Raw genomic sequence first — 11,560 nt, 5'->3', positions numbered from 1 at the left:
TGCCTGGAGCCCTCTGCACCTGGCATTTCCTTATACAAGACTTGCAGGCACTGTGGGACTTAATGGGTCTGGGGAAAGCTTTGTTACATAACTTAAAGTATTTGAAAATGTCATGACAAGTGCATGTTTTTTTCTCCTACCTGAAAATCACATTGACAACTTTTCTATTACCTGTAAAAAATAAAAAAGGCAAATTTACACATTTTTCTTATTAGTTACCTACAGAGTGTTTATGTTGTTTGTCAGCGAATATCAATTCAGAGCTTTGTTGGTCGGTATTAGGACTGGAGGCAACCTCAACAGCATATAAAAACCTATAAATATTGCTGGATTTTTTTCACATGAGAATTCTCGTGCTGCCCTTGATTTGGTCTCAATGTTTTCAAGTCTAGTCATAAGTGACTTTACTTTTTCTATCTACAAGTTACTCTAGAAATTATTTTTTTTCTTTGACTTCCTTACTCTGTCCTTGGAAAGAAAACTTTTTTTTTTTTTTTTTTTTTTTGAGACAGGGTTTCTTTGTGTAGTTTTGGTGCCTTTCCTGGGATTTCACTCTGTAGCCCAGGCTGGCCTCGAACTCACAGAGACCTTCCTGGCACTGCCTCCCGAGTGCTGGGATTAAAGGCATGCACCACCACCACCACCACCACCACCACCACCACCACCACCGCCTGGCTGAAAGAAAACATTTTTACAACTAAACAAAGATCTTGATTGAATATTAGTATTTTTTCTTTGAATGTTCAACACGCACTTTGGCTGTCTCCATAGCATGTTTTCTATGAGTTAGTAGAGCTTATGTAGACAAACGTTCCTTTTGCCCACTAATAAATAGGCTTGATAACAGCCATTAATGGCTAGCACCTAGCCTGTGTTTACTTGTGTTATCATTAATGTATGTTTTCCTTTTGTCCCCAAAGACGTTCCCTTTAGGGTGCTTATGAATTGGGAAAATTAAATTCTGATTCTCTGAAGGCATCTGTTTTTCTCGAGTTTGATACATCTTTCTGGTTGTGTCAGCATATGAGCACCTGCTTCCTCATAACCTCTTTGTTCATCTAGCCACCCGATGTGTTTTCATTTGATGCTTCTGGACTCGAAGGACACAAAATTCTATTGAATACAGTTTTTAAATTCTTTTATGAGAAGCTGAATTGATCATTCGTGATCAGCACTTTGAGAAAGTGCAAACATTATTGGAGAAAAGAAGAAGAATACTGTAGAAAGTCACTGGAGTTGCTAGCATCTTAGACAACATCAAGAGTACACATTGCTTGTCCCAGAAACAGGAGGGAATAGAGTAGCCACTTGGAAGCTTCTTGCTCAGCAAGAAAGGAAAATTACACTATAGGCCATGTGTGCATGAGTGTGTGTGTGTATAAAGTTCTTAAGATTTTAAGACAGGGTCTCACTCTGTAGCTCATGCTGGCATACTGGCCTAGAACATGCTTTTGTATCCCAGACTGCGCTGGAATTTAGAGCAGTCCTCCTCCTGCCTTACCCTCCTGAGTGCTGGGATTATAGACTTGAGCTACCATGCCCAGTTTAGAAGCTATGTCTTTTAGAAAGTTCTCTCACACAGCATCCACCTTACACCATCTATAACTGTAGTTTCAGGGTATCCAACGTCCTTTTCTGGGCTACATATACAATACATGTATGTGTCTGTTTGTGTGCACATGTGCATGTACATGCAGGCACTCATACAGAGGAAAAAATTTAGCTTGATGCAGGCCTTTAATCCCAACACCCAGGAGGCAGAGGCAGGCAGATCTCTATGTATTCAAATCCAGCCTCGTCTACATAGCAAGTTCCAGGACAGCCAGGGTTACATACTAGAGAGACCCTGTCTCAGAAGAAAAGAAAACCCCTATCCAAATCACCCTGAAAAGGCAGGTGAATTGTTTGGTTCCAAATAAAAGAGAATTGAATACAAGATGTAATCCATATGAAGAAAATGGGAAATAATATTTTCATGCAGGAAGAACAATAATGAGAAATTCCCTAAATTTAAAGTAATATAACATATATGATATTTATTTCTCACTTTGTGAGTTGAAATTAAGTTCTCTTTTAACTTGCTGTTCAAGGAATCCTGGTGTAAAAATTCATTTTAAACTTGTAGGAACCAGAGGGCAAATATATTTATGTAATTTGGACCAAGGCCAGAACACCAGGAGATGTTACCATCAGAAGTCCTGTGAAAAATGACAGTTGTTACATACAGTTATATCACTGAGAAGCATTGTCTGTCAACAAGTGCCCCGTGACTGATGTGTGAAGTGTTGATGTGTAGACCTTGTTTTACTTGCAATTCTAGCAACATTTCCTTCACTAAGATTGTTTTACCATTTCCATTATAAAGCCTATATTTTAAAGGTTGTAATGGGGTGGCGGTTTTAATTTTTGTTTGAAACTTAGCAGTTTGACTTGGAAGAAACACGTACAAATTATTTGAAAGAGGTTTATTTATTTTTACAGAAGTAGCTCTCTCAAAGCTTTTTTTTTCTTGTACTTCACTTTCAAATGAAAGTTTATAGGCCATTAGTCCATAACGTGAATTAACCCCATTTGGTATTTTCCCCTTCCCTTTAAAATGTTAAAGGATTGTTACTCACTTTGGTGAAGTGTTTACTGCATGCTCACTGTAAGTACCTAACATTTTGAAAAGTCTTATTTCTGTGGGACATTGGCATTATTGTTGTAACTGCTCCAGAATGTACACAGATGGCATAATGGATCCAAAGGAGGTTTTAGGAGAACATTTTGGCAATGCATGAAGTAAAAATCCATTTCCAGGATGGCGGCATAAAATGGTCATATTTGACTGCCTCATCCCATGGTGCCTTGTCCTGAGTAGGGATAAGTGAACAGTTTGGGGAAACCTGAATCAGTTCACATCTTTGCCCAGGTGCCTGAATTGTCTGCTTTTAAATGCAGGAAGGAAAAAAGTCTCTTTTCTCAGTAGAATCTTTTTTTGTTGTTGTTTATGTAGAAATGGTAAAAACATTATGTATAGATTCTATTATGTGTTATATGTGAACTTTTATGTCAATGAAAGCAAGATGAGTGACTGATACTCTGCCCTGTATGACCTCAGAGTCTGTTAGGGAAAGACAGATAGTAAGTGGTATATTATCACCACTAACCTGATCAACTTGCCTTAAGCAAAGGGGTGGAACACTAACTGCTTTTTCAGCTCAGGGTTTAGTCTGTTTCTAGAAAGAAGTTTATTATCTGGTACCATTTTGTCTTACTAGATACTTAGCTATTCTTATTTTATGTCAGTATTTTACATAGGATGGAATTTTAATTTGCTGGGAGTGCAATAGCAAAACACCACAGACTACATGACTTAAGCAACAGAAAAGTACTCCCTCACAATTCTGGATGCTGAAAATCTGAGCCCAAGGATTGGTGTCCCCTGAGACCTCTCTTTATCTTGTAGGTGGTGATATTTTTTGTATGCTGTGCCAAATACACACACACACACACACACACACACACACACACACACACACACACACACACAAGACAGGGTTTCTCAGTGTAACCCTGGCTGTCCTGGAACTTGCTCTGTAGATCAGGCTGCCCTTGAACTCGGAGATCTGCTTGCCTCTGCCTCCCAGTGCTGGGATTAAAGACATGTGCCACCATTAGAGCATTGCTCAAACTTGATTAAGACCTACTGTGAGGCCCTAATTTTAATTTAAAGACCCTAGCTTTAAATACAGTCATCATCCTTAAGTATCAGTTTAGGGAGACAATATAACCTGAGGTCCACTTGGTAAGTTTACATTTGTTTGTCAGAATTGCAACACTAAGATTTCAGATCCTGTTTGAAGAAAGGAATTAGAGTTACAACATAGACATTTAATAGCTGGTGATTTAATGTCATGTGTGTAGCACCTCTTAGGAAGTCTGATTTCATAATGGGAGTCCTTTTAGGCTGCTTAGACTATCTTCACTCTTCCCCCCCTCTTTTTTTTTTCTTTTTTTCACAAGGGGTTGTGGGCAGCTTCCTGTTCTACAGTGTTCTTAGTTGCACCTGTAAAGATTGCTGGGCTCGGCCAGATGCACACCCTTTAATCCCAGCACTTGGGGTAGGCAGAGCCAGGCAGATCTCTGTGAGTTCGAGGCCAGCCTGATCTACAGAGTGAGATCCAGAGCAGGCACCAAACTACACAGAGAAACCCTGTCTCAAAAACCCCCTCCAAAAAAATATTGCTGGGTTCTTGAACCCTCAACTAGATGACACCCTGCATTCCCTTCTTTGAGTTTTAGTCTCACCACTTTTCTTTTTTCTTTTATCAGGCCCCTAGTTCACCTGCTTTCTTGGTTTGGGTTTGTTTTTTCCTTAAAATTTTCAGGTTTATTATTATTGCTTCTTTCTTTCAGTCTTTCCTTTATGTTTGCTGGTATTTCTTATAGGCTTTCTTATTTCTTTACGTTTTTTGGAGACAAGGGTTCACATTGTAGCACAGGCTGGCCCCAAACTTACTGTAATCCTCCTGCCTGTTCCTCCCAAGTGCTAGGATTATAGGAGGCCATACCAAAAGTATTTGTTGTTTGTGTTAGTGCCACACAGCCCTAGACTTCCATTTTGTAAGGTACTTTTTTATTTCTCACTATCCTTTCACAGCCTTGTAAAGAAGCAGCAGGCTAGATGCATTGTATTGATGAACAAATTAAAGAAATGTTTCCATCCTTTGCATTCCCCTGTGACCTTTTTGAGGAGTCTTGAGTGTTTTATTTGCCTTCTCTTTCACTTAAGTTCATTGAGACAGAGGACTGCATCTTGTAGCCTAATCACTAAATATTTGATTAAAGAATTCCTGGAGGAAAACAAGATCACACAAGCAAATTTCAGGGATTTTGAGGGAATTCCTAGAAAATAGTTTTGTTACTGGGGAGTATTTTAAGAAAAGAAGTAGAACTTGCTGTATTGTTTACCTTGACTCAGGTGTCCATAAATTAAAGCTATAAAACTTTCTTGGTATTTGCATATTGCTTATATCAATTCCACTTTTTGCAAGTGATTCTGTGTTTGTCCTTTGGCTGATACCAAACTTGAACTCAAAGAACATCAGGTCTCTTAACTGGTGAGTGAGCCCACCTGACTTGCTTCTCACACTTCTTTCAGGGTCCTGTTCTCTGCTTGCTATCCACTGAGCAGTTTGCTCATAAAATAGGCATGGTTCTGTTACCTTGGAAAATGGTCTCCAAAAAAAAGACAGTAGTTATTTCTAAAACATGAAGGGAGTCGTAAAGGTACTGTCTTTTTTAAACCAGAAGATAAGAGTTTATAGAAGAAATTATTTGCAATTTGGAGATTTCTATGCATTTCAAGGCTTTCAGTGTTAAGTATTTCTATTTTTTGAACTGCTAAAGTCAAAATGCAATAGAAGTTTGTTATTGCTAGAAGTACTGAAGTAAAAGTAGCAGAGAAACCCTAGAGTCTTCTCAGCCAGTTGACATCCTTAGAATCTACTTTGTTCAATCCTTCAGGGCATTAGAAACAAAACCGTGCCACAGATTCCCTTGTTCTCCCCCTTCCCGCCCCCTCCCCTTTTCCCCAGCCCACCCTCCATTCCTACATTTTCCAGGGCAAAGCCTCCCCCGAGGACTGAGATCAACCTGGTAGACTCAGTCTAGGCAGGTCCAGTCCCCTCCTCCCAGACTGAGCCAAGCGTCCCTGTATAAGTCCCAGGTTTCAAACAGCCAACTCATGCAATGAGCACAGGACCCGATCCCACTGCCTGGATGGCTCCCAAACAGATCAAGCCAATCAACTGTCTCACCCATTCAGAGGGCCTGATCCAGTTTGGGCCCCCTCAGCCTTTGGTTCATAGTTCATGTGTTTCCATTCGTTTGAAAAGCCTTATGTTATTATAACATTTAAAATGCCATATTCTGTAGATCTTTGAAGTGTTTGAAGATCACCTGTCTATCTAAGATATATCTGTATGACCTTTAAAACATACAATAAGTTTGAGTCTTATAGATGGCTAACTATTAACCTGTATTTCTTTATTATCTTAAATAGTTTTCAAGGACTAAAACTTTATATTTTTGAATGAACTGCATTGGTACACTACCTTAAACAAGAATAGAAACATATACAGTATAACAAAAATAACCATAAATTTGTGTCAGTATACAAAAATCCATACCAATGTAAAATATTTTAGATTAATAGTTGCTTTTTAGTTTAAAGTAGATTCAATAATCTGCCCTTTTATCCTGTCGTTCCTATATCCGCCTTTCTTTTCAGAAAGAGCTCCTTGAGTCTACTCTCCTTTGTTCAGCTTTTTTCCTGACTATGAACAATAACAACTTGTAACCAACCCCCCTAAACCATGACAAACACCCATAACCCAACGAATGACCAAAAACCACCCTCACCACCTGTTGGGAATGTGGTCATCATGTTCTCTAGAGTGCTTCCTGTTGTTTTTGGGCAATTGCATCTTTAGCGGACCCTGAGAAAATAAGAATAAATGTCAAGTCCTGGGGAGGGGGGCTAGCTGTATCATTTGTTGTCCAGTTTCTGTGTAATGGGAAAGTGTGGAGCTTATCTGAAATCCTGGCAAGAAGAGTCTGTGAGGCTCGACCATCTTAGCCAGCAGCTTGAAGCTGCTCTGGATACAGCACTCTAAGGAAACTGCAACAGAGGCATTCTGAGAGGCAGGATCACCTGGACTACTTGTCTTTATTGGTATCTGGTCCTTTTTTTTCTGAAAATACACAATTTTTTTAAGGTATCATATAAATCTGTGTTAATACAAATATGGAATGTGCAGTGTGCACAAATCAGTTAAAGATGATTTTTGTTCTATGTTTGAGCAGGTGAAAGGCATCTGTTAACTTTATGAGTTTGTTTGGAATGCACAACCACACTGTAATATAAATCTCTATCCATGTCATATGAAAGGATGGCATGTAATAATAAGTCATGAAGATTCTGTAGCCGACAAGATTTACCAGTCTCAGAGCTGTTCCCATGTCAAAGGATCGGCTTATACATCACCTGTCTTGTAGTCTTTCTTGGCTTTCTGAATGTCTGTAGCCAAGATCCTCAGGAGGTCTCACCTGGTCAAATCCGATCTTGGTTAGCTTTGAAAGAATCCATAGCTTTTCGTTTCCTATGGAAACAAAAGCATAACCTCTTCTGCAATGTAACATATTTTTTGACTTCCATTCTTTTTTTTTTTTTTTTTTTTTTTTTTTTTTTGCTTTTTCGAGACAGGGTTTCTCTGTGTAGTTTTGCGCCTTTCCTGGAGCTCACTTGGTAGCCCAGGCTGGCCTTGAACTCACAGCGATCCGCCTGGCTCTGCCTCCCGAGTGCTGGGATTAAAGGCGTGCGCCACCACCGCCCAGCCCTTGACTTCCATTCTTAAGCCAAGACATGTTTAAAGTATATAGGCTGGTTTAATTCAGCAGTCCCTTCTATAATCCAGTGTCTCTCAGCAACTGCTATCTGCTCATCAGCATTTAAAATATTTAAAGTCAACAAAGCAACATATAGGATCCAGACACCCTGTGTATTTCCCATCTTTACATGGCTTTTTTTTATTACTTTATTTTTTAAAGATTTTATTCTTTGTCTTTGTTCTCCTAGCTGATCACCTCAGCCTCTAGGCTTTAGGCCCAGGGGTACAACCAGTGCCCCAACAGCCCATCCATTGCAGCCCCAGTTGCAGGCCAGCAGGCAGGACTCCTGCAAGCAGGACTGAACACCCCCCACACTGGACTCTAACCTACAACCCCCAACCCCACCCTCCAAACCCACCCATCTTCCGATACCACAGCTGCTCCCTGTGACACAGACTCTGCCAGCTCCAATTGGACCAAGAGAGCCTTCATCCAGTGTAGCGCGAATCTTAACAGGTCTTATTAATAAAATCAAACCTGGAGCCAGGTATTGGGGTGAATGCTGGAAGATCAGAGAAGCAGAACAAGCCACAGCCACTTCACCTCGCCAATTCCTCGGCTGATCCTGTTTTTCAGACTGGAAGCTTCTCAGTCCTCATCCAGAGTAAATCTCAGCTGAACTCTGCTGCTCAAAAGCCTAAAAGCTTAACCAGCTCTAGTTTCTCTGGTCCTCATGCCTTATATACCTTTCTGCTTTTTGCCATCACTTCCTGGGATGAGTCACCATGCCTGGCTATTTCCAGTGTGGCTTTCAACTCAGAGATCCAGATGGATCTCTGCTTCCAGAAGGCTAGGATTAAAGGTTTGTGTGCCACCATTTTCTGGCCTCTATGTCTGTCTAGTGGCTGTTCTGTTCTCTGACCCCAGATAAATTTATTAGGGTGCAAGATATATTGGGGAACACAATATCACCACAGTCCAGTAACTGATGGAAGCAAATGCAGAGATCCACAGCCAAGCACCAGGCCGAGCTCCGGGGAGTTCAGTCGAAGAGAGGGAAGAGGGATTCTATGAGCAAGGCGGGCCAAGATTATAGTGGAGATTTCTACAGAGACGACTGAACCAAGCTTAAAGGAACTCACGAACTTTAGACCCACAGCTGTGGAACATGCATGGGACCACACTAGGCCCTCTGCATATGAGAGACAGTTGTGTAGCTGGGTCTGTTTGAGGGCCTCTGGCAGTGGGATCAGGTTCTATCCCCTGGTGCATGAGCTGGCTTTCTGGATCCCGTTACCTATAGTTGGACACCTTGCTCACACCTGATAAAGCAGGAGGGGCTTGGTACTGCCTCAACTGAATGTACCAGGCTTAGCTGTACCCCCATGAGAGGAACTTACCCTGTTGGAGGAGGGGATGGGGAGAGGGGAGATCTGGTTTTGGTATGTAAAATGAATAAAAAAAATTTAGGGCTTTATTTTTAAACTATTTTTTCTATGACTGTCTATACTCATTTTCTTTCTTTAGCATCTAAGCATATTTTTAAACATATTGTGGCTTTTTAGAGATTTTTTTCTGTCTAGACCTGGCTTTACTAAGCACCTGCAGCATTCTTTGGCTGCATGAGACAAATCCTAAACTAACCTGTCAGCCATTGTACTGCTCAGCTTACTTAGCACATGATGCTGGCAGCTGGCTCCAGCCCTCAGACAGTGGTGGGTATCCGCACCTCTGTGCACTGAACACTGTCCTGCCTGAGTGACTGCAGAACTAGGAAGCCATATCCGGCTCCTTGTCCAGAACTTTTCTTAGCTTTCTCAGACCCTGTGTTTGGATATTCGAGTCTCTACATTGGATGCCATATGTAGCAAGTCTTTCTCTGTACTACCAGCTCCCAAATAATGACATGGAGCTTTTTGTTAAAGCTTGGCCTTTAGCTTAGGCTTGTCTCAAATAGCTCTTAAAACTTTAACCCATTTCTATTAATCTATATTCTGTCACATATTGCCCATCCTGCTTCCTCTGTGTCTCCTTATGTCTCTCATGTACGCCTAGATTCCTCCTCCTCCTTTCTCTCTCTGCCTGGAAGTCCCACCTATACTTCCTGCCTAGCTATTGGCCATTCAGCTCCTTATTAAACCAATCATAGTGACACATCTTCACACAGTCTAAAGGAATATTCCACAACATTATTGTATTTCATTCATTTGTTATTTCATTCACATAAATGCCAGAGCACACATGTGGAGGTCAAAAGACACCTTGCAGGAGCTGCTTTCTTCCTACCATGTGGGTTCCAGGAATTGAACTCTGGTAGTCATTCTTGGCAGCAATTGCTTTAACCAAGTAAGTCATCTTGCCAGCCCCAAAACTTTAGTTTTTAAGGAAAGCCTTTTCTCTGCTTTTCTGGGTTTTTTAATTGAATGTTGTACAAAGTGTTTTGATCATATTCACCTGCCTCCCCCAACTCCTCCCAGATCCACCTCCCTTTTCTAGCTACCCAACTTTGTGGGGTTTTTTTTGTTGTTTTGTTTAGTTTTTTTAGCCCATCAAGTCCAGTTTGTGCTGCTCATATATTTGTGGATGTGTGGCTTTCCACTAGAGTGTGGCCTTCCACTGGAATGTGGTCAACTTACCACTTTTTAAACTTTTTAAAAACAAAACAAGAACCCTCTCCAGATAGCTATCAGTTGTTAACTGTTGGCTAGACGTGGGAATTGACACCTTCCTTCCCTCCTTTTGGTTTGGTTTGCACGTGTACAGGTCCTGTGTATGCTGTCACAATCACTGTGAGTTCATATGTACAGCTGCTGCGCGCTATCTGAAAGATACTCTCTTCCTTGTAGTCATTATAGAACAGCTGGCTCCTTTTTTAAAATAACTAATACCAGGTAAAATACACATATCAAGTACCTAGACAAGTAAAATCTTGACTCAAGTATCTGTTCTTAAAATTATATCTTTTATAATTGTGAAAACAGTTTTCTATATAAAATAGATTTTGAAGCAAGTAATGTTAAATCGAATTTTCCTTTCCTTTTATTTTTTCCATATAATTAATGCTTTTAGTGTGTGTGTGTGTGTTCATGTTCCACTGGATAGTTTAAGGGAAATTTTACGATATAAGGTCATAACTTAGCAGTTCACAATATAATTAGTTTTGTGTTATATTTGGGAAATTATTGTAGAAATATGTAAAGAATTTTGAAGGAGGTATTCTAGTTTGCTTTTCTTTCACTGTGATTAAACACTATGGAACAAAGCAACTTGGGGAGGAAAGGGTTTAATGCCAGCTTTCTCTTATGGGTCACAATTCATCTCAGGGCAGGAACTCAAGACAGGAACCTGGAAGAGAATCAGTAGAGGAATTCTGTTATGGGCTTGCTGTGTGACTCCTGCTTAGCCAGCCTTTTATCCATTCCAGGCCCACTTGTGTAAGGATGGTGCTGCCCAAATCAATTATTAATGAAGACAAACTATTGCAGATATGGCCACAGGCCAATCTGATAGAAGCAATTCTTCAATTGAGGTTTCCTCTTCCCCGGTGACTCTAGGTTGTTCCAAATTGATGATTAAAAACTAACCAGCCCATTAGTCTAGAGTCTAGATGGTGCCTCCCTATAATTATAATCCAAGCACTTAAGAGGCAGAAGCAGGAGGATTGCTGCAAGTTCCATATTGCTCCATATTGAGACCCTGTTTCAAAACAAAAATAATTTTAAAAATAGAAAAGTGAATTGTTGCTGTTATTGTTAGTTATTACATAATTTTACTCTTTAAGTATCTTGAGGAAATACTTTGTAATGTTAAAGTGCAAAACAAGTTTTTGCAAGATGGATAAATTAAAAAGGAACACTAAAATGTTTTTCTAGTCATTATCTCTGGGTGGATTATAGATCATTTTTATTTTCTTTATACTTTTAAATTATTGAAAATGTCATACATATCTAAAGTATTTTTATCATATTTGCCTTCCCATTACCTTCTCTTGTTCCCCTCCTGCTAAGCCCCTTCTTCTCAACCAAGACCCCCTTCTACTTCTGGGTGTTTGCATGCATGCATCACACTGAATTTAATTAGGGTTGCTTGAATCATGATGGACAGATTACCAGTGTCTATGCTGTCGAAAAAAATATCTATCCACTATCCCACCCCCACAACCATTAACTGAGCCCCTCCCCACCCA

The 11,560-nt window shown here is 40.2% G+C and overlaps 1 protein-coding gene across 1 annotated transcript in view; it reads left to right on the top strand.

The window, feature by feature from the left end:
- Pola1 (DNA polymerase alpha 1, catalytic subunit) overlaps nt 1–11,560 on the top strand; it is a 331,476-nt gene that overhangs the window by 255,832 nt on the left and 64,084 nt on the right. The gene's annotated exons all lie outside the window — the stretch shown is intronic.

This window comes from Peromyscus leucopus, chromosome X, assembly GCF_004664715.2.
Source record: "Peromyscus leucopus breed LL Stock chromosome X, UCI_PerLeu_2.1, whole genome shotgun sequence".
Lineage (NCBI taxonomy): Eukaryota > Metazoa > Chordata > Mammalia > Rodentia > Cricetidae > Peromyscus > Peromyscus leucopus.
The sequence above is the reverse complement of the archived record's forward strand: the minus strand, read 5'-3'. Positions and strand labels throughout refer to the sequence as shown.